This window comes from Apodemus sylvaticus, chromosome 5 (assembly GCF_947179515.1).
Source record: "Apodemus sylvaticus chromosome 5, mApoSyl1.1, whole genome shotgun sequence".
Classification (NCBI taxonomy): Eukaryota; Metazoa; Chordata; class Mammalia; order Rodentia; family Muridae; genus Apodemus; species Apodemus sylvaticus.
The window spans coordinates 21,557,388-21,581,042 of record NC_067476.1 but is presented as its reverse complement, the minus strand read 5'-3'; the positions used below and the strand labels follow the sequence as shown (position 1 = coordinate 21,581,042).

Below are 23,655 nucleotides of genomic sequence, written 5' to 3'. Positions count from 1 at the left end.
CTAAAATAAAACAGATTACAAAAATATACACTAAAAATAGATGCCTTGAAATAAAAAAAATATTTCCATTAAATAAATTTAATTTTATGTTTTAAAATAGAGCCATATTTGGGTACACTACTTAAAGTATTGATGTGAATTAGTAATTTAAAATATAAATACAAGTATAAAAAGTGTGTTTTGCATTGGGATTACTGAAAAATTTTCTCTGGTTACAATACTGTCTGTGGGAATTGAAGAGTCATATGTCAGTGTTCTTAAAATAGTACAATTGTTGTTTGAGTTAAAGATAAACATTGTATATCCAAATCATTAATTACAAACTATGCATTAGAGAAATTAAAAATATGTTACAAAATCATACATACTTTTATAACTGGTCACATATTTTAATTTTATTTGTACTTCAACCCTTACACAGAGAGATTACCTTGCCTGTATATTGGAGAAAACTTTAAACATTGATTTACTAAGGTAGGGAGTGAAGTTTTAGCCTCTGTGAACTTCTAACTCATGTGTGTGGATACATTCATATTTAAGCACACTAGCAATAAATATATATTTCAAATAGAAAATACATCACGAACACAAGAAAATGTATAAATAATGTGCAATTTGCATATAACTTGGAAAAAGGAGATGAAGAAACAGTATGTGAAAGGCAATGTGTTGGTAGAAATATTATTTTAGATATAGTTATTTGTTAGGGCACATTGAAGAAAGGTGGTTTTCCTGGACAATGTTCCATTCATTTATGCACTAGAGAAAAGTGATACAAGATGGGCTTGGGATTATGGGAAGGGCTTCAGAATGGATTCTCGGCTTTTTCTTCTCATTAATTAAGCTCAAACATTTCTGACATACAAGGCTTAAGGACTTAACAATAAGAAACCTTTGACTCTATTTGTTAATAAAAAATATTTGTTTGCTATTCTTTTCATGGGATGTCAGTAAACCTCATAAGCCTTCAAACTGAGTTCTCCAAGAGATAATACTTTCTACTTTCGGCATAAAATAAAGGTTCAGGAATGCAAATACATGGAGTTATTAAATTAGATAGATACATGTTTAAATAAAGATATGAATAGTATATGCATATATACTGCTGAACTGATAACTGAAGAGGAAGCATTTGATCAAGTAACTATTTCATGTAGATTTATTATCTTTGTGCTGTGGTCAAGATTTCAGACTTGGTAGCTAAGAGAAATACAGAGTTCTTGCTTCGCTGAGTTGTTATTTGTTGTTCTTGAATTATTTGTTTCAGCCTTTCTTTTCCTTGGATTTTCAGAACTATGGAGGACAGTAGGATAAAATACTTTGTAAAAGAGATCTTAGTTAAACACCCATATTTCAAGGATTCCTTGAACAGTCAGAGCCCTTATGTTGAGAATGGATAAAGTCTACTATCCTATACCATACTCACTGTAACCAATATCCTTGTGCCTAATTTTTTACATTCCAAAATATCTAATGTTATAAATTTTATTATAGATTTACTTGACTTTTATGAAATACCAGCCCCAGTGCCAGTGTTGTGCCTTTTGTTTTTGAGTAAAGTGGTTATTAGTTGTAATGCTAATTACCATTTTTTTGCTATGTTCTAAACACTGTCCCAAAGACTGATTTGAAAGAATATTTTTAAGCGGTAAAATGAACTGATAGTACAGGATTGATGAGCCAGTTGCTCACACATCATTTTAAAAATAAAAGTCCAATTGCAGTAATCCTGGATACTAAAATAACATGATCATCATTGATGTAACTCTCAGTGATTCTGGTATCAATAGCTAGCCAATTTTTTACAAATGTATCAAATATTATCACTGCAGGGATCAAATTCCTGACAAATACAGCTGTAGGAAATATACACTCTCATAGTTTGTCATGGTGCAGTCCATTTTAGGGGCAAAGGCTTGGTAGTAGGACCAGGAGTCACGTGGTCACATCGCATTCACATCCAGGAAGCAGGAAGATGAGTGCTGGTTCCCAGGTCATTCACCTCTGTTTACTTAATCTAGGACTCATCTCCAAGGAAGGATGATGCCTATATTTAGAGTAGGTCTCCCCTCTTCAACAATCAATCAAGCAAGCAAGCAAACAAACAAACAAACCAATAAATGTACTAGAGACTCACTCACAGACTTGTTATGATGTATTTTTCCCAGGAAATTATAGAGCCTTTAAATATTAACCTAAAATCATTGCTTCCAACATATAAAGAATTTTTTTCCTAGGCAGATTCAGCAGTAAAGTCCCATGGTACTGGGGTAAAAAAAATGGTCTGTACACATAGTTTTTTTTCAAGATTTATTTATTTCATGTATGTGCATGCTCTGTTCTGATACACAGCAGAGAAGGAAATCAGTTTCCATTACAGATGGTTGTGAGCTACCATGTCTTTGCTGGGAATTGAACCCAGGACCTTTAGAAGAACATCTAGCGCTCTAACCTACTGAGCCATTTCTCTAGCCCCAAAAGACAGTTTTAAAGGAATAAATTTCAACTTTATGATTCTACTTTTTCATGACTTATTTCAATTTGCTACATCTTAGGTTTGCTCTAAATTTCGAATCAATTAAATAACTTGAGGCTATTTATTGTTGTTCCTGTTATTTTCTTTTCATAAATTGTTTTATTATCTGGAATATTATTGTATTTGAAATATATACCCAGAGGTAAAAACAGTCCTTTTTATTCCTTATTCTAGGATCTGTCCTCAATAGTCTCAAGCAAGTACTGAAATTGTTGTCATTAAATACACTCTGTGTGTCACTAAAGTTTTTGAACTAGATTCTTAGGAAAGAGGTTGATTCCATTTTACATTTTCTTTTTTTTAATATTTTTATTTTCTATATTCTTTGTTTACATTCCAAATGATTTCCCCTTTCCCAGATCCCACCTCCCCATATGTCCCATAAACCCCCTTCTCTCCATCCCTTCTCCGATCACCTCCCTCCTTTTTCTCTGTCCTTATATTCCCTTCCCATGCTAGATCAATCCTTTCCAGGATCAGGACCCTCTCCATACTTCTTCATGGGAGTCATTTGTTATGCAATTTGTGCCTTGGGTATTCAGAGCTTCTGGGCTAATTAATATCCACTTATCAGAGATCGCATTCCATGTGTATTCTTTTGTGATTGGGTTACCTCACTTAGGATGATGTTTTCCAGATCAAACCATTTGCCTAAAAATTTTGTGAATTCATTGTTTCTAATTGCTGAGTAGTATTCCATTGTGTAAATATACCACATTTTCTGTATCCATTCCTCCTTTGAGGGGCATCTGGGTTCTTTCAAGATTCTGGATATTATAAATAAGGTTGCTATGAACCTAATGGAGCATGTGTCTTTATTGCATGCCGGGGAATCCTTTGGGTATATGCCCAGGAGAGGTATAGCAGGGTCCTCCTGAAGTGTCATGTCCAGTTTTGTGAGGAACCTCCAGACTGATTTCCACAGTGGTTGCACCATCTTACAGCTCCACCAGCAGTGGAGGAGTGTCTAAACATCGTTAAAGCAATATACAGCAAACCGGTAGTCAACATCAAACTAAATGGAGAGAAACTTGAAGCAATCCCACTAAAATCAGGGACTAGACAAGACTGTCCTCTCTCTCCATATCTTTTCAATATAGTACTTGAAGTTCTAGCTAGAGCAATTAGACAACATAAGGAGGTCAAGGGGATACAAATTGGAAAGGAAGAAGTCAAATTATCACTATTTGCAGATGACATGATAGTCTACTTAAGTGACCTGAAAACCTCCACCAGAGAACTCCTACAGCTGATAAACAACTTCAGCAAAGTGGCTGGTTATAAAATCAAATCAAGCAAATCAGTTGCCTTCCTACACTCAAAGGATAAGCAGGCTGAGAAAGAAGTTAGGGAAACGATACCCTTCAAAATAGCCACAAACAATATAAAGTATCTTGGTGTGACTCTAACCAAACAAGTGAAAGATCTATATGACAAGAACTTCAGGTCTCTGAAGAAGGAAATCAAAGAAGACCTCAGAAAATGGAAAAATCTGCCATGCTTGTGGATTGGCAGGATTAATATAGTTAAAATGGCCATCTTGCCAAAAGCGATGTACAGATTCAATGCAATCCCCATCAAAATCCCAACTAAGTTCTTCACAGAGTTAGAAAAAGCAATTCTCAAATTCATCTGGAATAACAAGAAACCCAGGATAGCTAAAACTATTCTCAACAACAAAAGAAATTCTGGGGGAATCAGTATCCCTGACTTAAAGCAATACTACATTTTACATTTTCTGTTTGTTAAAGAGCATGCTTTGTATTGGGGCAAACTGGCTTTCAACAAACATCCTTTAATATAAGTGCAATTTAAAGGACAAAGTGATCAATTCTTGGAATTGTTGCTAAGATGGTTTTCCTTTCAGTAATGCACAATCTCTAACTGAGCTTTAATACTAATGAATAAGATGTTGCTATCTCTTATCCTTTGAAAAGAAAATGTATACATCTTCCTAACAATTAATAATTTATTTTTAAAGTCCTTTATGTATATAGATATGTATGTATGTATGAATATATATATATATATATATATATATATATATATATATATATATATGATTGTATTATATTTACTGGAAAAAAGAGGTAATGATTATAGAATATGAGAGTCCCAGAGTAAACCTAGACAATAAAATCTGTCTGACTGCACAAGTGAAGCTGTCATGTAAATAATACTGGGCAGGCATGGTTCCTTTATATTCTAGAAAAATGTGGAAGTAATGATGGTGCAAACAAGTTTTTGGAAAGCGCCAAGCTCATGGCATGTTACATAATGGATGCTCAAATTGTGGGCAGTTTCTTTTATAAAAAGCTGAGGATCATATTTTTCAGGTGTGCACAAGAGAGTACAATTTCCTCACAGTTTAGTGCATGTCATAAAAAAAAAAACTGAGCTTAGACTGTTGGGATGCTAATTTATCATTGCCTGAAAAACCCACTGAAAGCTTTACTGCATGAATGCATGGGAAGAAACAAATCTCATCCTTTATGTTAATGGAAAGGAGTTTATATTGGATATTATTTTCTTCCACAGATATGAGTAATTGTGTGTTTTGATAATTTTGTAATTGGAAATACCTACATCATTTTGAAAACTGTTAGCTCTAAAGCCATTACATGAAATTTGTGATAATTTTATACATAAATTGATCTCTGGGTTTAATAGTAACATGTTTATGTTAAGGAATGCCAAAATAAACAAATATCTGTGTTCAGCATCATTCTATGCCTATTTCATAAAAACATTTCCTTAAGCATATATTTCAAAGTCTAAAGATCCTCTGAAGACCTGTATTATATTAAAAAACAGAACTCTGGTTAAACCATTTGAAAAAACAGCAGTGAAATTTCTCTATGAAGAATTGTCTCAATTCTAAGGAACAAGACAATCTCACTAGCTATTAAGTCTCTGGTAAATATCTGAATACTACAGACAATATAAACATTGTACCTAACAGAAACATCAATAGGTTATAGTTTATTAACTGCTAGAGATACACAGCAGTTATAGAATTTCATCATCAGAATTTCAGAAATAAAGAAAAACACCAAGTTTCAAGGAACATGTATGTGTTTACACACATGTATGAGTTCATGCATGTTTGTGTATATATGTATGTGTGTGTGTATCTGTGTCTATGTGTGTGTGTGTGTGGTATGTGTGCATAGTATTGTCATGGTGCAATTATAGCCTTTCCATATGTTCCATATATTGAACTCAGGTATCCAGGCTTTTAAAGAAAGCAAATTACCTGCTCAGCCAACTCACTGGCCTCAGAAGGATCTTTGTGAATAAGTATCTTATAAATTTTGACCATATTAATTTTCCATTTTGTTCTTCTATTTTCTTTCCCTCATTATTCTGTTTATTCTCATTAAGCCACAATTCCATTTTCATGCCATAGATAGATAGAAGATAGATAGATAGATAGATAGATAGATAGATAGATAGATAGATAGATAGATGTAATCTTATGAATTTCTACAAAAATCTAGGGTCAACTAATCAGAAAACTATTTGCCTTTCAGAGTCTGAATTACTTTGCTTGATAGTATGATCTCCCATGCAATCCACTTTCTTATAAGACAATGTAGTTTTATTGTTTTCATTGCTAAATAAAACTCCATTTTGATATATATATATATATATATATATATATATATATATATATATATATACTCCATTTTCATCTCTTAAATACACATTTTATGTAACATAAGTTTATACAATATATTATATTAAGAATTCATGGTGTATTTCATATATGTTACTCACAAGAGTTACTCTGTTTTTCCTTGTACAAGGCAAAACAGATTTTGGTGTGTGATAGGGTCTATGTGTGCATTCTGCCTTACTGATGCAAAGGACTTGATGTGAATGCTGTTTGTGAAGACTCTACCTGGCCATTTGAAGATGTATAAACAGAAGTTTCGTGTTGCCTGTTACCACTCCCCATGATTTATCTATGCAGTTGTAACTAATGGCAATAAGCCTTTTCCTCTGAAGGCTAATAGCTGTTAGAGATTGAATTATAGTAGACTGTTTCATTTCTGCTCAGCTCAGACACTTTAATTGCAGAGGTAATGAACACTTCTGTTGTTCTTCTCTATGGTTTGTTCCACTTGAAATATTTATTAACAACCTCCACTAGAAGGAACAGATAGCACTTCACTACTACTGGTGACAGAAGGCAGCTTCAAGTATGTGACACTAATTAAATTGAAACTTCAAATTGTAAATAGAGATTTTTATAACTAATGATGAATGACCACTACAACAAAACAGCATTTCGTTTTATATTCAAGAGTTACAAGTTCTGGTTTAAAATACAGCATTAAATCACCGTGGAATAGATCAACAAAGATATGCTTTTACATTAAAAATGTCTGCCATTCCAAGGAAAATTGTATTGTCTTAGGTTTTTTTGTTTTTTTCTTCAGACTTATTTTTTAGTCCCACTGACAAATGACTCAGGACTTTTTTTTTAATTGGCTATTTTATTTATATTACAAATGTTGTTCCCCTTCCTGGTCTCCCCTCCACAAACACCCCATCACTTCCTCCCTTCCCTTTGCCTCTAAGAGGATGCTCCTCTATCCACCCACACACTCCTGCCTCAAGCCTCTAAAATCAATATGCTGGGGTATCAAGCCTCCACAGAATCAAATAAATATGCTGGGGTATCAAGACTCCCCTAGCACTGATGCCACATAAGACAATCCTCTGCTTCATATGTAGCTGGAGCTATGTTTGGTGGATTAGTCCTTGGGAGCTCTGAGGGATCTGGTTAGTTGATATTGATGTTCTTCCTATGGGGTCCCAATCCTCTATAGCTCCTTCAGTCTTCAGTCCTTCCCCTAGCTATATTTTGAATTGAATATATTCTTTATTTACATTTTAAATGTTATCCTTTTCCCTGTTCCCTGCCAACCCCCAGAACCACCTATTCTATCTCCCTTCCCCTTGCTTCTGTGAATGTGTTCCCCCCACCCACCCACCCACTCCTGCCTCCCTGCCCTGGCATTCTGTGCATTGGGGCATCTACGAGCCTTCATAGGACCTAGGGCCTCTTCTCCCATTGATGTCAGACAAGGCCATCCTCTGCTACATAAGCTGCTGGAGCCATGGGTCCCTCCATGTGCATTCTTTAATTGATGATTTAGTTCTGGAAGCTAGGTAGGGAGGTATCTGGTTGGTTGATATTCTTCTTCTTCCTATGGGGTTGCAAACCCCTTCAGCTCCTTCAGTCTTTTCTCTAACTCCTCCATTGGGAACACTGTGATTTCTAAGAGCATCCACCTCTTTATTATATTGGGGATTCCTGGGCTCAGTCCAATGGTTGGCTTGAGTATCTACGTCAGCCTTAGTCAGATGCAGTAGCAGCTTTTCTGAGGACAGCCATACTAAGCTTTTCTCTGGGAACACTTCTTTATTTTTTATTAGATATTTTCTTTATTTACATTTCCCCTATTACATCCCCATTCCCCCTTCTCAACAACCCACCTATTCCCAATTCCCTGACCTGGAATTCCCCTACCCTGGGAAAATTAGCCTTCCAGGACTAAGGGCCTCTCCCCTCATTGATGTCTGACCAGGCATTCCTATGCTACCCATGTGACTGGAGCCAAGGGTTCTTCCACGTGTACTCTTTGGTTGATGGTTTAGTCCCAGGCAGATCTGGAAGTACTGGTTGGTTCATATTGTTACTCCTCCTATGGGGCTGTAAATCCCTTAAGCTCCTTCGGTACTTTCTCTAGCTCCTCCTTTGGGGACCCTGTGCTCAGTTCAATTGTTGGCTGAGAGCTTCCCCCTCTGTATTTGTCAGGCTCTGGAAGTGCCTCTCTGGAAACATCTGTGTCAGACTCCTGTCATCAAGCACTTGTTGACATCCACAATAGCGTCTGATTTTGGTAACTGTATATGGTGTGGATCCCCAGGTGCGGCAGTTTCTGGATGGTCTTTTCTTCAGGCTCTGCTCTACCGTTTGTCTCTATATTTTCTGCCATGGACATTTTGTGCTATATCTGGGAAGAACCAAAGTAGCCACACTTTTGTCTTCCTTTTAAACCTTCATGTAGTCTGTGAATTATATATTCTGTATTCCAAGCTTCTGGGCTAATGTCCACTTATCAGTGAGTGCATACTATGTGTATTGTTTTGTGATTCAGTTACCTCAATAAGGATGATATTTTCTAGCTCCATCAATTTGCCTAAGAATTTCATGAATTCATTGTTTCTAATAGCTGAGTAGTACTCCATTGTGTAAATGTATCACATTTTCAGTATCCATTCCTCTGTTGAGGGACATCTAGATTCTTTCCACTTTCTGGCTATTATAAATAAGGCTGCTATGAACATAGTGGGGCATGTGTCCTTATTACTGAAACATAGTAAAAGCAATATACCAGTAGCCAACATCAAACTAAATGTAGAGAAACTCGAAACAATCCCACTGAAATCAGGGACTATACAAGGCTCTCAAAGTATTCTTCAAAGTATTCCACAAAATAGAAACAGAAGGAATCTTGCCCAATTTGTTCTATTAAGCCACAATTACTCTAATTCCTATACCATACAAAAACCTTACAAAGGAGAAGTTAGACCAATTTCCCTTATGAATATCAATGCAAAAATACTCAATAAAATTCTGGCAAACCTAATCCAAGAACACATCAAAACAATCATCAAGTAGGGTTCGTATTAGGGATGCAGGGATAGTTCAATATAAAGGAATCCATCAGTGTAATCCGCTACATAAACAAACTCAAAGAAAAAAAAACACATGATCATATCATTAGATGCTGAAAAATCATCTGACAAAATCCAGCACCCCTTCATGATAAAAGTGTTGGAAAGATCAGGAATTCAAGGCCCATACCTAAACATAATAAAAGCGATAGTTATCAAACCAGTTGCCAGCATCAAACTAAATTGAGAGAAACTTGAAACCATCCCACTGCATTCCGGGACTAGGCTGTTCAATCTCTCACTACCTATTCAATATAGTACTTGAAGTCCTAGAAAAAGCAGTCAGTCAACAAAAAAGAGATTAAATGGATACGAATTGGTAAGGAAGATGTCAAAATATCATTATCTGTAGATGATATGATAGTATACTTAAGTGACCCCCAAAATTCCACCAGAGAACTCCTAAACCTGATAAACAACTTCAGCAAAGTGGCTGGACATAAATTTAACTCACACAAATCAGTGGTCTTCCTGTACCCAGAGGATAAACAGGCTTAGAAAGAAATTAGAGAAAAACCTCCCTTCACAATAGTCAAAAATAATATGAAATACCTTGGTATGACTATAACTAACACAAAAAAGAATCTGCATGACCAGAACTTCAAATCTCTGAAGAAAGAAATTGAAGAAGATGCCAAAACAGACCATGCTCATGGATTGGCAGGATTAATATAGTAAAAATAGCCATCTTGCCAAAAGAAATCTACAGATTAAATGCAATCCCTATCAAAATTCCAATTCAATTCTTTATAGAGTTAGAAAGAGCAATTCTCAAATTCATCTGGAATAATAAAAAACTCAGCATAGCAAAAGCTATTCTCAATAACAAGAAGAACTTCTGGCAGAATTACAATCCCAGACCCCAAGCTATACTACAGAACAATTGTGATTAAAAACTGCATGGTGCTGGTACAGTGACAGGCAGGTAGATCTCAATGGAATAGAATTGAAGAGCCAGAAATGAACCCTCAGACTTATGGTCTCTCGATCTTTGACAAAGGAGCTAAAACCATGCAGTGGAAAAAGACAGCATTTTCAACAAATGGTGTTAGTTCAACTGGCAATTAGCATGTAGAAGAATGCAAATTGATACATTCTTAGTCACTTGTACAAAGCTCAAATCCAAGTGGATTAAGGACTTCCACACAATACCAAATAAAATGAATCTAATAGAAAAGAAAGTGGGGAAGACCCTTGAGCACAGGGGGAAACTTTCTGGACAGAACAACAATAGCTTACACTCTAAGTTCAAGAATTGACAAATGGGACCTCATAAAATTGCAAAACTTCTGTAAGGCAAAGGACACTGTCAACAGGACAAAACAGCAACCAACAGATTGGGACAAGATCTTTACAATCCTATATCCAATAGAGATCTAATATCCAACATATAAAAATAACTCAAGATGTTAGACTCCATAGAACCAAATAATCTTATTAAAAAATGGGGTACAGAGCTAAACAAAGAATTCTCAACTGAGGATACTGGATAGCTGAGAAGCACCTAAAAAATGTTGAAAATCCTAAGTTGTCAGGGAAATGCAAATCAAAACAATCTTGAGATTTCACTTCACACCAGTCAGAATAGCTAAGATAAAAAACTCAGGTAACAACAGATGCTGGAGATGATGTAGGAACACTCCTCCATTGCTGGTAAGACTGCAAGCTGGTAAAAACCACTCTGGAAATCAATTTGGCGGTATCTCAGAAAATTGGACATGTTGTTACAGGAGGACCCAGCCATTCCAGTCCTGGGCACATGCCCAGAAGGTGCTCTGGGAGCACTTCTTGGCATCATCAATAGTGTTGGAGTTTGGTGCATGTAGATAGGATGGATACTAAGTTGCGGTGGTCTGTCTATGTCCTTTTCTTCAGTTTGCTACTTTTTTTGTCCCTAGGTTTCCCTAGACAGGGACAATTCTGGGATAAAAATTTTGAGATGGGTGGGTGGACCCATCCCTCAATTAGAGGTCATCTCTTCAGGTCTCGCTCTTCTTTTGGGTATTTTGGGTAATATGACTTAGCATTTTTGTTTTAAGTGCAGTTTGGAATGATGTAGTCCTCACATAGCTATGGCAAAGTCGCTTTTTTACATGCAAAACTTTTCTTAAAAGTCTGAGAATCATTGTTGCCTTCCAAGTTAACAGCAAAGTTGTTCCTGAAGGGACTGTTCTGTATATGGATCTGAGCATAGTTTTATACACTAAAGCTGATAGGATGACCAGGTAAGCTTTGACAAGAATACTGTACTCTGAGTGGTTAGAGCATGTAGAGAGTCAGCATTAAGGCCTATGTGGAATTTTTTTTACAGACAGTATGCAGACTGTTAATGATTTTGAGAATCTCAGTGTCTGGTAGAGAGAGTGGCAGGATTGACAAGGTGTTAAGGGGATATGTTGAGAGATTGAGTATGTTCAAAATGCACTGTGAAAATCTCAAGAAATTAACAAAAATATTTCAAAGAGTAGCATTTTATGGTTGCACACAAATGACATCTGACAAACAGCCTCATCAAAAATTGCAATATTATTTAAAGATTTTGATTAGTATATAATAGCATTGCATTAGCTTCTCTGTAGTTAGAATGAGAAACATGACTGAAAGTTTTGGTTGAAGACAGCAGAATTATAGTAAACAGTATGAACAGTCTGTACTGGAGAGTGTTAATGGATTCTTTTACAAAACAAGGAGGCACAATGAAATATCTTTTAAATATTAGAGTTCTGCCCATGCTTCATTTTCAATATTTCATAAGCACATCACCTGTTTTAAAATACTCAAATATGGTTCTCACATACCCTAATGAGAAACTATGTATATCATCACAATGTTGGATGTCAAAAGGTATCTTTACTCTCCTGTCTAGGCTACTGTGTGTAGATTCATACTGAATATGTAGGAATGCCAATGTGTGTTGACTCAGACATTAAAGCATGGTAGTTCATAATAATATAGTTGTTCTAATTGTAGGCTTTATTCAACTTGTTTATCAACAGATGAATGGATAAAAAATATAGTATGTATAATACAGGCTGTATAAACTATAGAATTTCATTAAGCATCTTCTCTCTGTGTCTGTAGGTCTTTTTGTCTCTCTCTGACATGCACACATACACGCACACACAAACTAAGCAATTTGCAGAAAAATAAGTCAGCCTTAGAAAGACAAACATTACATACATGTGTTTTCATTTGATGACTTTAGATTTAAGACATCTATGCAGATATGTCTGTGCATGTAAATCATGACAAGACATGGCAGTAGAGAGGAATCTATTAAGGAGGAGTAAAGCAATGAATGGGGCTCTTGAAAAAAATAAAACAGGAGGTTAAACAGTGTAAAGCACTTACTATGCTTGTGTGTTTTGATTGGCATTAGTCATGGTAAGATTCATAGGTGTACTTCTATGCTCCATTAGTGGAAAAGTGTGCTTTAGCTTTCTTTTGTTGTGGTAGAACACTCCAATCAAAAGTATCATTGTGAGGAAAGTGTTAATGTTGTATTACCATCCATCATGAGGGGAGGTTAGGCCAAAGCAGAAGCCTGGAGGCAGGATCTCTGTCTATGGAGGAATGCGGCTTGCTCAGAATGGCTTGCTCAGCCTACTTTTTGACTTAACCAATCACCAAGGAATGGCATAGCCCACACTGATCTTGACATCACGTATAGACTTACCCACAGGTAAGCTGCTGCAGGTGTTTTCTCAGTTCGTGATTCTATTCACAATTAACTCTAGATTTTGCCATGTTGATGAAACAAAACAAAACAAATCCAGACACAGTGATGATTTTATTTGCATTTCTTTCCAAATTTGAAAACAAAAAAAGGAGGCAGAGTCAGAAAGAAACTTGACATTAAAAATCCTGTTATTCAAAAATGTATTTAAAAACTAATAATTTTAAATATTTGTTCAGGGCTGCAAGTACTGGTGTTGTGCTGCCCAAATGTGTTTGAGGCCACAAGCCCAATCATTGTTGTCTCACACAGAAGAAACTAATGTAAAATTTCCCTTGATTGAATGCATGTGACACTGTCTAATATGTTAATCATTAAAGATATTTAACTGATACACCCTTGAAGAATGGCTAGTAAGTCCAATGAAGAAGTTTTTAAACTTTATTCCATTTACTTATTATATAATAGTTTTAAATAATTAAAAGAAAATCTAACTTTAGATCAGCTACAGGTAGCTAGTAATCTCCACTTTTGCCAGAAGACATTGTCATCTGTATCCATTTCAGAAATCTGTGACATGATTTCCAGGGTTCCTGGCCCACTGTAATATTAAATGAGCATGTTATTGATTTTCAGAAGCACATATTTTATCCTTGAAACCATTTTTGTACTTGGAGCTCAAGTGTTATCACAAACACATTGCGACTAGCTTAATCACTGACTTAATTGTCTTATGGTTTTGGCTGATTGGAATTTATAAAGTATTGTGTAGGGTTGTTTATTTCTAAAGACATGTGGCCAGAACAGAGCCTGTGTGGGTCTGCTCTATGAAGTCTATTCTCTTATTTCCTACTTTTAAAGAGCTCAAACTAGCAGTCAGAATGATAAACCAAGGAGTATAATAAATAGCACTCTGCTGAAATAATTTCTAACTATTTAACCTTGCTTAATGCTCTATCAAACCACACTAGTCATAAGTGAGATAAAATGATTAAGATGTCACCCTCGCCACTGAGGAACTTATAGTCTTTCAGTGCCACAATTCAGTAAATAACCCAATTTAGTTCCCAAGGAAGACTAATTAACATGAGATCACTGGGAAAACCATCTACCAACATTATGAATTTGCCAGCAAGCAAAAATTATTCATCACACAATATCCTCCTGTTGAACATCCTGGTTCCTATTAACCTATTAGAGACTATTTGTGGTTGTCAAAAACCCAGTTGTTTAAATTGTTTCAAGGTAGTTTTGACAGCGAATGTACACCTGAAAAGATTTACATTTTAATCTATCATATATACACTTGGAAAGAATTACTTAACAGTAACATCTTCCAGAATGCCTACTTATATCCAACAACATTTTATTTTTATTTATCTTTGTTTGTTTTATTTACCTTTTTGTTTCAAAGATTTTGGTATGGCAAAGTTTGTCACAAAGCCTATATCCATTCTGTATCTTACTACTGCTAGCATTCCCAATAATGCTCTTATTTGTGTGACTAAGTTTTCTCCTTGTAGTAGATGACTAACATTTTGTTGTTTCTTCAGGATATTGCATTATAGAAGAGGCATGATGTAAAGATCATATATTGTTAAGATAGAAAAGGAAACAGTCAGTAGGGAGTGTATTCTTGCATACAGTGGGTCATACACATTGAAAGAGGGCTTCATTGCTACTAATAAAGCCACAATTTAATTGGATGTTGTCACTGCATTCAATACAATTGCTATATTATTATATTAATAATCAATCATACCTATGCAATTGAATAAAAAATTAGCAATAACTTGTTAAATCTCAGTCACTGTATGCATCAAACATTGGGGAAATTTGTAGAGTATCCACATTATTGGTTCAACAGCTTATCCTAACTAAAGGGCAAATATATATTTGTGTTATACAAAGAGATGAATGTAATTTGCTCATATAATGAGACGATATATTGTTACTGAGGTAAAAATAAACAATTATCTGTAAATTCAATTAAAGCATTGGTGAGGTCCATCCCTATTGTCAGTATTTCTGAAGTGCAGAGAGCTCTAAAATTTTAAATGTTGATTTTCATATTAACTTGAGTGTAATTAGAGCTTCATGCCATTGAACCTGCTATGCATTATGTGTCATAGCTTTAAGTAATTCTTCTAAATGGTTTTCTCACAGACTAAAATTTATCTTAATGCTTTTAGCTATATCTGCTGATAATCTATGAACCTTACTATTTCTGTGGCATAACCCTATTTTAGAAGAATCAGGTCATTTCTGAGGTTTCAATTATGTGACATTATATTGATAAAAATAAATTAGAGGCTAAGATACAGATATTAATGAAAAGCCAATACCTAACTCTTGGGATAGTCTCCACTTAAGTGTTGTGCCAATACTTTGGAATACAAAGCTTGGTCAAACATAGTTAACTTATTCATCTTCTCCTAGAAATAGTCTCCTCCCCCGTTGCATTGCTTTAGACTTATAGACTCAAAGATTATTTTGAGAGTAACTGTTTGTTATTATGCTAAGGTACAGATAATTCTAAGAATGAACTCTTCAGTTGGGCTGCATGACTTAAGAAGAATTTAAAAATTGCATATAACTTGAGAGGTAAGATGCTATAAACTGTAGTTAGGTTTTGTCCTTGGCTCTGGTTCAACAGTGATGTTGGACTGTGATTTGAGCAGGTACCCAGCTCTGCGTCACCTCTTCCCATCATTTGACAGATGGTGGAATGAGACAAAGGTTGCTGAAAGGCTTTTCTCAGAGTCTGCCAGTTGGAGGATGCTCTAGCCAAGCATCTGACACCAAGTCTGTTACTATTTTTACTGAACCATAAGTCTGAGAATATGTTGCAGGTATATCCGAAATTGTTCAAAAATGGTACCTTGTATTATGTCATTCTGTTCAAAGCATAATTCCCTCAGATGCTTTCTGAAAGCATCCTAAATATACCCCATATGGTTGCTAATTATGGTGCATAGCTTCATTTGTGTTGAGCACCACGGTCATGATTTTAAGGGCATATATTACAGAAAATCAAGTTAACAGGAAAAAAAACTACAGTAAAAAAACTTGGTAAGAAAAGTTGTGTATCTTTCTTCCTTCAATTAATTTGGATTAATCATTAGTTTCAAAATTTAAGATGACTTAATTGTACTGTAACCTCTGAAATATAAGCCAGGATCGATGCCAAGTATATGCCTGGACACTAGAGGATATTAACATGTAGACACTGCACTATTTATTCCTGATTGTATATTGTGATATCTCTGGCATTCAATTCATGAAATTAATTTTAGTTTTCAATTTTAATGGTTAGATTTCTATGCTATGGGACATAAATAAACATGTTATGATATTTACATAGTTACGGTATTTTTTTCTGTGTTACTGAGGTATATGGTGAAATTATTGGTAAATGATGAATCAAAATGCAGTAGATAATAAACATGCAAAATGACTATAATATCACCAAAATCAAAGTAACAAATTTTATTGAGAAGGAACCACTTCTCTAAGAGCAAAAATGAAAGGCTTAAGTGTCCTCTGGTAAGTGGCACCTTTGTCAAAAATGGATTTTTAAGAGAGTTTTCCTTTCTGTATGTGTGAATGTATGGACAGTACACATCCATGTGTATATGTGTGCTATCACATGGATGCATAGGTCTGTGTGTGTGTGTGTGTGTGTCAGAAATTGATATCAAATGTCTTCTTTAATCAGTTTTTATGTATTTATGAATAGAAGTTGTCTCCATGCACCCAAATCTTCTGGCTTGAATTATCTAAACAAGCCAGTTTTTCCATAAAATAACTGTCCCAGCCTCTAATGCTGTTATAGCAAAGGGTCCCAACCCTTTGTCTAGATTGTGTGTGAGATCTGTAATCTGACATCAGTCCTCACATTTGAGCAGCAAGTGGTTTATAACTGATTTATAGCTCCCAATAAGGTTTACCAAAAACAGGATATTCTTCTTTGGAAATTGTCTAATTTGGACTTAATAGTGAATATGTATTATGAAGCTATTATACCTCAAAGAAATGGGGGAAATATAAAAGAAAAAATTCACATAATGTAAAAACCAAAAGATGCATGGCAAATTGAACCATGTAAATAATGCTGTTGAAAGAAAGGTAGTAGATACTTCACTCATTGTTATAAAAACTCATCTATATTTTTTGTCTGTTTCATACTTATATACAATGAAATATGGCATGTTTACACTCAATAACCAGGCTTTCCTATTCCCCTAAGCTCACCTCACTTTTTTTTTTATAAGTCACTACTAAGCCCATATGTGCATGGGCACAGAGCTATTCAGGAGAGCATGGGGAAGTTTCTTTCTGTTTAAGTTATTCATCTTGAAAGCAATAGAGAGCTTGCTACTTGATCATTCCAAGGGTGAGGTATGATTTACACATGTTTTTACAAATAACTCCACATCCCCTTTAGACTCTAAGTCTATTTTCTTGTTTTGTTATTCATTTTTAATCTTTCAACCACTTTCTTTCCCTTCTACAGAATAAGAATTATTTGTGGATTGTATTTAACAGTTATTAATAAAGTCAAGGCAGAAAATCATTATATGTAATAATTTTTAATGAATCTATTTGAATGATTGACATCTGTGAAAGAAAGTGAGAAGTCATGGGTTAGAAGGTTTACTTCAGACATACCCTGGAGCTTCATGAACAGCCATGAATCCACTCAGAAGTTGATAAGACTGAGGAATTCAAATATGATATTATTCAAGAATATTTTGGAGAACATGGAAAAAGAAGGGGATTTGTCTGCTTAGACAGATATCTCTGACTGGGAGAAGGATGGCTATACTCACTGGTGCTTTAATAGCTGAGACTTACACAGTGATAAGTAGTTGTTAATGTGGCCTGGCAGATGGGATAAGTGTACTTGCCCAGTCCATTTGAGGCCCCAAGTTCAAATACCTAAAAACAATGACAACAGTAAACAAACAAACAAAGAAATACAACTTCAATATATGCTTCGCAAAGCCCGTATAAGGAGGAAATAAGTAAAGACAGAGGAGAGAGCCGAAAACAGCAGAGAGCCAGCTGAGAAAAAAAATTCAAGGTTGTCTTATAATCTCACATCTGTGTGGTGGCAAATTCACAACAATGCCCAGTCAAGCAAACAAGCACAGACAATACAAACATACATACATACATCAATATGTATATATACATACACATATGGATATACATAAATATATATACTTTAATTTGCATGTGGGCTGCATGCGTATACATACACACATTTATATATGTATATATATATATATATATATATATATATATATATATATATATACACACATGAATATATATGCATGCAGCCCACATACAAATTAAAAAATATCTGGGTGCAGAAGATATGAATAAGCTAGAAATCCTCACAAATTAAATTCACATTATACCTTTGAGTAGAAAACAGAAAGTAGAGATTTCTATTACATCTGCTATTTATTAATAGCCAGGTCAAAGTAATCTGCAGGTCAAAGCAACACATTTAGAGTGGAAATATATAAGAAATTTGTATTCTTTTAGTAATAAAATAAGTTTAAAATACATAAAATTTGCATCTATTAGCCAGATGGTGTGAAACATATATTTAATTTTTATTACAAATTTACATATAGTACTTTTAGACTTGTAAGGAGTAACAGAACAGAAAAAGAATCCTTCTTTTTCATTAATTAATAAAGCTTAAAATATAATTTATCATATAATTAATCATCTCAGAGTTGGAAACCTAGCTTGTGGAGCTGGGGCATGTTACCTCTGTGCATCAGCCCAGGGCTGCCTACTCCTAAGGTCCAGGCCCAGGTGCTGGCCCTGGTCCTGCTGCTGGAACGGTACTGCCAGATGAGAGCATCCTGTGGAACCTTTTCCCGAGGGTTGATAGACAGGAGTGGAGTGATTTTATACAATGAGTTTCAGCAAGCATTATGCAATGGTACATGGACTCCATTTAATCCAGTGACTGTGAGGTCAATCATCTCTATGTTTGACCGAGAAAACAAGACTGGTGTGAACTTCAGTGAATTCACAGGTGTGTGCAAGTATATCACAGACTGGCAGAAAGTCTTCCGGACCTACGACAGGGACAGCTCTGGGATGACTGACAAAAACGAGCTCAAACAAGCATTCACAGGTTTTGGCTACAGGCTCTCTGATCAGTTTCATGACGTCCTCATCCACAAATGTGACAGACAAGGACGAGGGCAGATCGTATTTGATAACTTCATCCAGAGCTACATCGTCTTGCAGAGGGTGACAGACATATTCAGACATTATGACAGGGAACAGGATGACTGGATACAGGTGTTTTATGAGAAGTATCTCTCCGTGGTCTTCAGCATTGTATAACCAGGCCTTTTGAACAGTAAGCATGACATGCAAAAGACTGAGGATGCCAAATGCCTTACTGGTGATAGAGCAGGGCACAGCTGCAGTGAGATGCTGTCCTTCCTGCTGACTGTATAGTTAATACTTGTGGACCTGGCTGTATATATGTGAATAAGATGGTCAGGGATTCTGTAATGGCAATCTAGCTACACTGTTATTATACAAACCTTTGTGTTCGCTGACTAATTCTGCCATGAGATCTAATAATGGTTCAGGATTCTGTTCTCAAACCATCATGTTCTTTTCTAGGTGCTTCTAATTCTGTACCTGCAACGCTTTTATTAGCCGATAGAATTTTAAAATAATATGGAACTTGCACAAAAGGATTTTCATATGCCTTACTTTTTTTAAAAAAAATTCATTGGAATGTGTAACATAAGCAATAAATTAATGATACAAACTAGTAAAAAATCATTTATCATTTCTAATATTAGCTAAGTTTACAATCTACACTTATTTTAGAATATAAACAATAAGATAGCTATTTAAATTTTTCAGGTTTGTACTTTGTTGACAGAGGTCAAAAGTAATCTTTTTTTTGCGTGGCAATTCCAAGAACCTAACGAAGAGAAAGAGAGGAAATGTCATGGTGGAGCTGAGTGTCAGTGCCTGTGAGGCAAAGTAAAAAGTGGGCCAAAGAGAGCAGCTTGCCCAGTAGAAGCTATGTGCATCCGGGAATTCATTTCACAGAGATAAATTATTGTGGATAACTGTGATGACTTCAGAGACAAGATATCTAAATTCAACTCTTAGACCTCAAAATGATTAGCATATTGGCATTATATAATACATTCCATTCTTGAGTCTCTTTCCTCATTTGTGAACATAATATCAAGTCATGCCACAATGCACTTAGTCCTGCTGAGAATTGATGTGTAAGGGTGGGCTAGTACCCACAGGGGACTTCTTCTCCAAGGAGAAGGGAATGCAATAAGGAAGGGGAAGGTTTGTTAGGGTGGAAATGGGAGGGAGCTGTGATCCAGATATAAAGTGAATAAATGGATAGATAAATAAATAGATAGACAGACAGACAGACAAACAGATAGATAGATAGATAGATGAACTAACTATAATATTTGCTTAAAATTTCCTAATTGAACCATTTATTAAAAGTCATTATTTCTTTCATTGCTTTCTTTATGGCTTAAAGAAAATGACTTTGTGGGTGCATGCCACAAAAATCTTTTGTTTTTCCTGTTCTTCAGATAAAAGAGTTAATAATTCATGTGTAAAGATCACTCCTGAATGGATGGGTGACATTCAATAATATTTCCTACATTATTAACAAGACTTAAGCCACATTTAAATTTAAAAACACATTTTTTGTTTTCAGGCTAGAGTAGACATGCAGATCCATGATAGTAGCCATTGCAGAAAAGGGAGCATATGTAGTGATGTGTCTACAGGGACTGAAGGAATGGGAGTAGAAGGAAACAGATTGAGTGGTGAGATATCGCTAGCAAAATCATGGGCAATTTTATAGAGGCTGTTTCTGTGTTCTGGAGGTATTTACAACAGGACATGAAATGGGTCCCACTGAACAGCATGAGCCAGACAGAGGATGTCTGTAGCTGAGATGAACAACACAGGGACTGGCTATCTGTGGTGTGGAGAAATCATGCTTGCAATAACTGACAGGATGCTGACTGTTATACAGTCACTGTATTGGCAACTTGGAAGGAGCAGTTTTGCTGGATTGAGGGAGGGTGTTTAGAAATGGTTTTGAGTCTTTTTGAAGGATTGGATCTCTGTTAAAACTTTATCCCCTTAGCAGTTTCACTGATACTATAATAGACAGTGAAGAATATAAAGGGATACCATTGTGAAAAGTTATTTCACCAGGTAGGACACTTGTAAGGGGCTTTATATTTCAAAATGACAGTGTCCTAAAATGCACATAAAAAAAGTATCTTGAGGAAAATAGGTCCACAGTTGTAGTCTATAGAGCAGCATTGCACAGAACCTTAGCTTAAAAAGCAAGGAAAGGAACCACTAATAGCTTTTTAATATCTGGGGTTTGAAGTCCTCGGTGGATTTTTTTCTACACATAATAAGTCATAAAAATTAATATCAATCACAATGTTTATTTCAAACTAACAAAGCATCAATATTACTTAAAATAAACTCTGCAAGATTTGATAATTTCTTTTCAACAATCCAAGACATTTTTGATCGTGACTGTGTTTGGTTAGCCAAAATGAGGCTAATAGTGTTTGGCAAGTTCTAGCAACTTAACCCGGGACACTGATGTCAATAGATGTCTTATGCCAAGAAATTCAGTTCTTCTATTTCTATGTCATAAATATACATTTGGAAAATAGTACTAGGTATTCAGAGAGCGGTGAGCTGTCTATACTAGAAGATAAATGCAGGCAGCAGAGGGGGATGCGGTGTTTCTGAGAATATAAAGACTTTGTTTTGTTAAAGACTTGGTTTTGTGGAGACCAATTGTGGTTTCACAGAAAAGCATCATAGACAGCACCTGGGGTTTTATATAAATGCAGCATGTCAACACCAGCCAGCACCTGTGGAATTACAATCTGTACTCTAAGAAAATCACTAGGGTGTACATCAGATAAATAAATGTGACACTTGTCTTCTGAGTCCGTCACTTCACTAAATATAACATTTTTCTAATCCTATTGACTTCCCCCATAATAAAACCTGATACTGTATATGCTAATGAAACAAACAAACAAAAACTAAATTATACCAAGCTTCACCACAGACTAAAAAAAAAGGAGTTATTTGTGAGTTCATAAGGGAAGAAATGTTTTAGATTCTACAGCAGGGTGGAGAAGCAAGAACTAATCAGATGTCTAATGTGGAATGGGAGGAAATGTTGGTCAGAGTTAATTCATGAGACTAATAAAATCTAATGTTTCCAAGACAATTTTACATATACATGAGGCATCTATAGAGAACTGCTATGATTTTTTATTTTTGGTATTCAGTTCTGTGCAATTTTACTTTAATTATGATCATTTATCATCTTCATAGACTTTAAGAGAACACAAGGAAAACTCCTGTACAAGTGGACTTGGGTACATTTTACAGTCTTCATATTTTTGGTTGCAGAATATTTTCTCTTCATTAATGTGTGCTTATGAACGGTTTCATACTCAGGTCTTCAAGGGTCCATTTTCCATGAGACTTTGACAATGTTAACATTATTGAAATAACAAATAAACTGTTTAAAATTTATTTTTATCATATGTAGCAAAATGTAAAGATTTTTTTATTGGTTATTTTATTTATTGACATTTTAAATGTAATTCCCCCTATCCTCTCCCAAGTTCCTCCTAATTCTATGCAGTTTCTCTTCCACCTACCCACCATCTCCCACCTCAGTGCCCTAGCATTCACCTACACTGGGTCAACAAGCCTCCATAGGAACAAGGGACACCCCTCCCATTGATGCCAGATAAGGTCATCCTCTGCTACATATGCAGCAGCTGGAGCCATGGGTCCCCTCCATGTGTACTCTTTGGTTGGTGGTTTAGTTCCTGGGGCTTGAGGGGGTCTGGCTGGTTGATATTGTTGTTCTTTTGGGGTTGCTAATTCCTTTATCTCCTTCAGTGTTTCCCCTAACTCCTCCAATGGGGTCCCCGTGCTTAGTCAGATGGTTGACTGTGGGCATCTGCACATATATTGGTCAGGCTTCTGCTCAGCCTCTCAGAGGACAGGCTCCTTTCAGCAAGTACTTCTTGGCATCAGCAATAGTGTCTGGGTTTGGTGTCTGCATGTGGGATGCATCCCTAGGTGTGGCAGTATCAAGATGGCCTGTCCTTTACACTTTGCTCCTCTCTTTGTCCCTGCCTTTCCTTTTGACAGGAGTAATTGTGGATTAGGATTAATATATTTGAGATGGAAGGGTGGCCCCATTCCTCAACTGGGGGCTGTGCCTAACCTATGGATATGGTCTCTACAGGTTCTCTCTCCCCTTTGTTGTTTGTTTTGGCTAATGTTGTCGCTGTTGTGTCCTGGAAACCTCTTTGGCTCAGTCATTAAAGGCTGGACTTAGAACCAAAAATATAAAAGAAATAATTTAAAAAAATCATTTTAACGTTTATGTGTGTATTCAAATACCCACAGGCTTGATACCATTTGTGAATTAGGAACATTTGTATACTGCCCTGCTTTGTTAACTAATGCCTGCAAAGTTCTTTTGATGTTTGCTTTTCCTTGTCTCTTCTCACTAACATTCTGGTGTTTTATTCTTCATGCTTTACCTTGAATACAAAAGCTTCATAAAAAACACAGAAATGAA

At 35.7% G+C, this 23,655-nt stretch overlaps 1 protein-coding gene and 1 pseudogene across 1 annotated transcript in view; both read left to right on the top strand.

The window, feature by feature from the left end:
* Positions 1-19,346, top strand: part of LOC127686421 (programmed cell death protein 6-like) — a 29,103-nt pseudogene extending 9,757 nt beyond the window's left edge.
* The window catches only part of Lrp1b (LDL receptor related protein 1B), a 1,719,438-nt gene that overhangs the window by 293,709 nt on the left and 1,402,074 nt on the right, over positions 1-23,655 (top strand). The gene's annotated exons all lie outside the window — the stretch shown is intronic.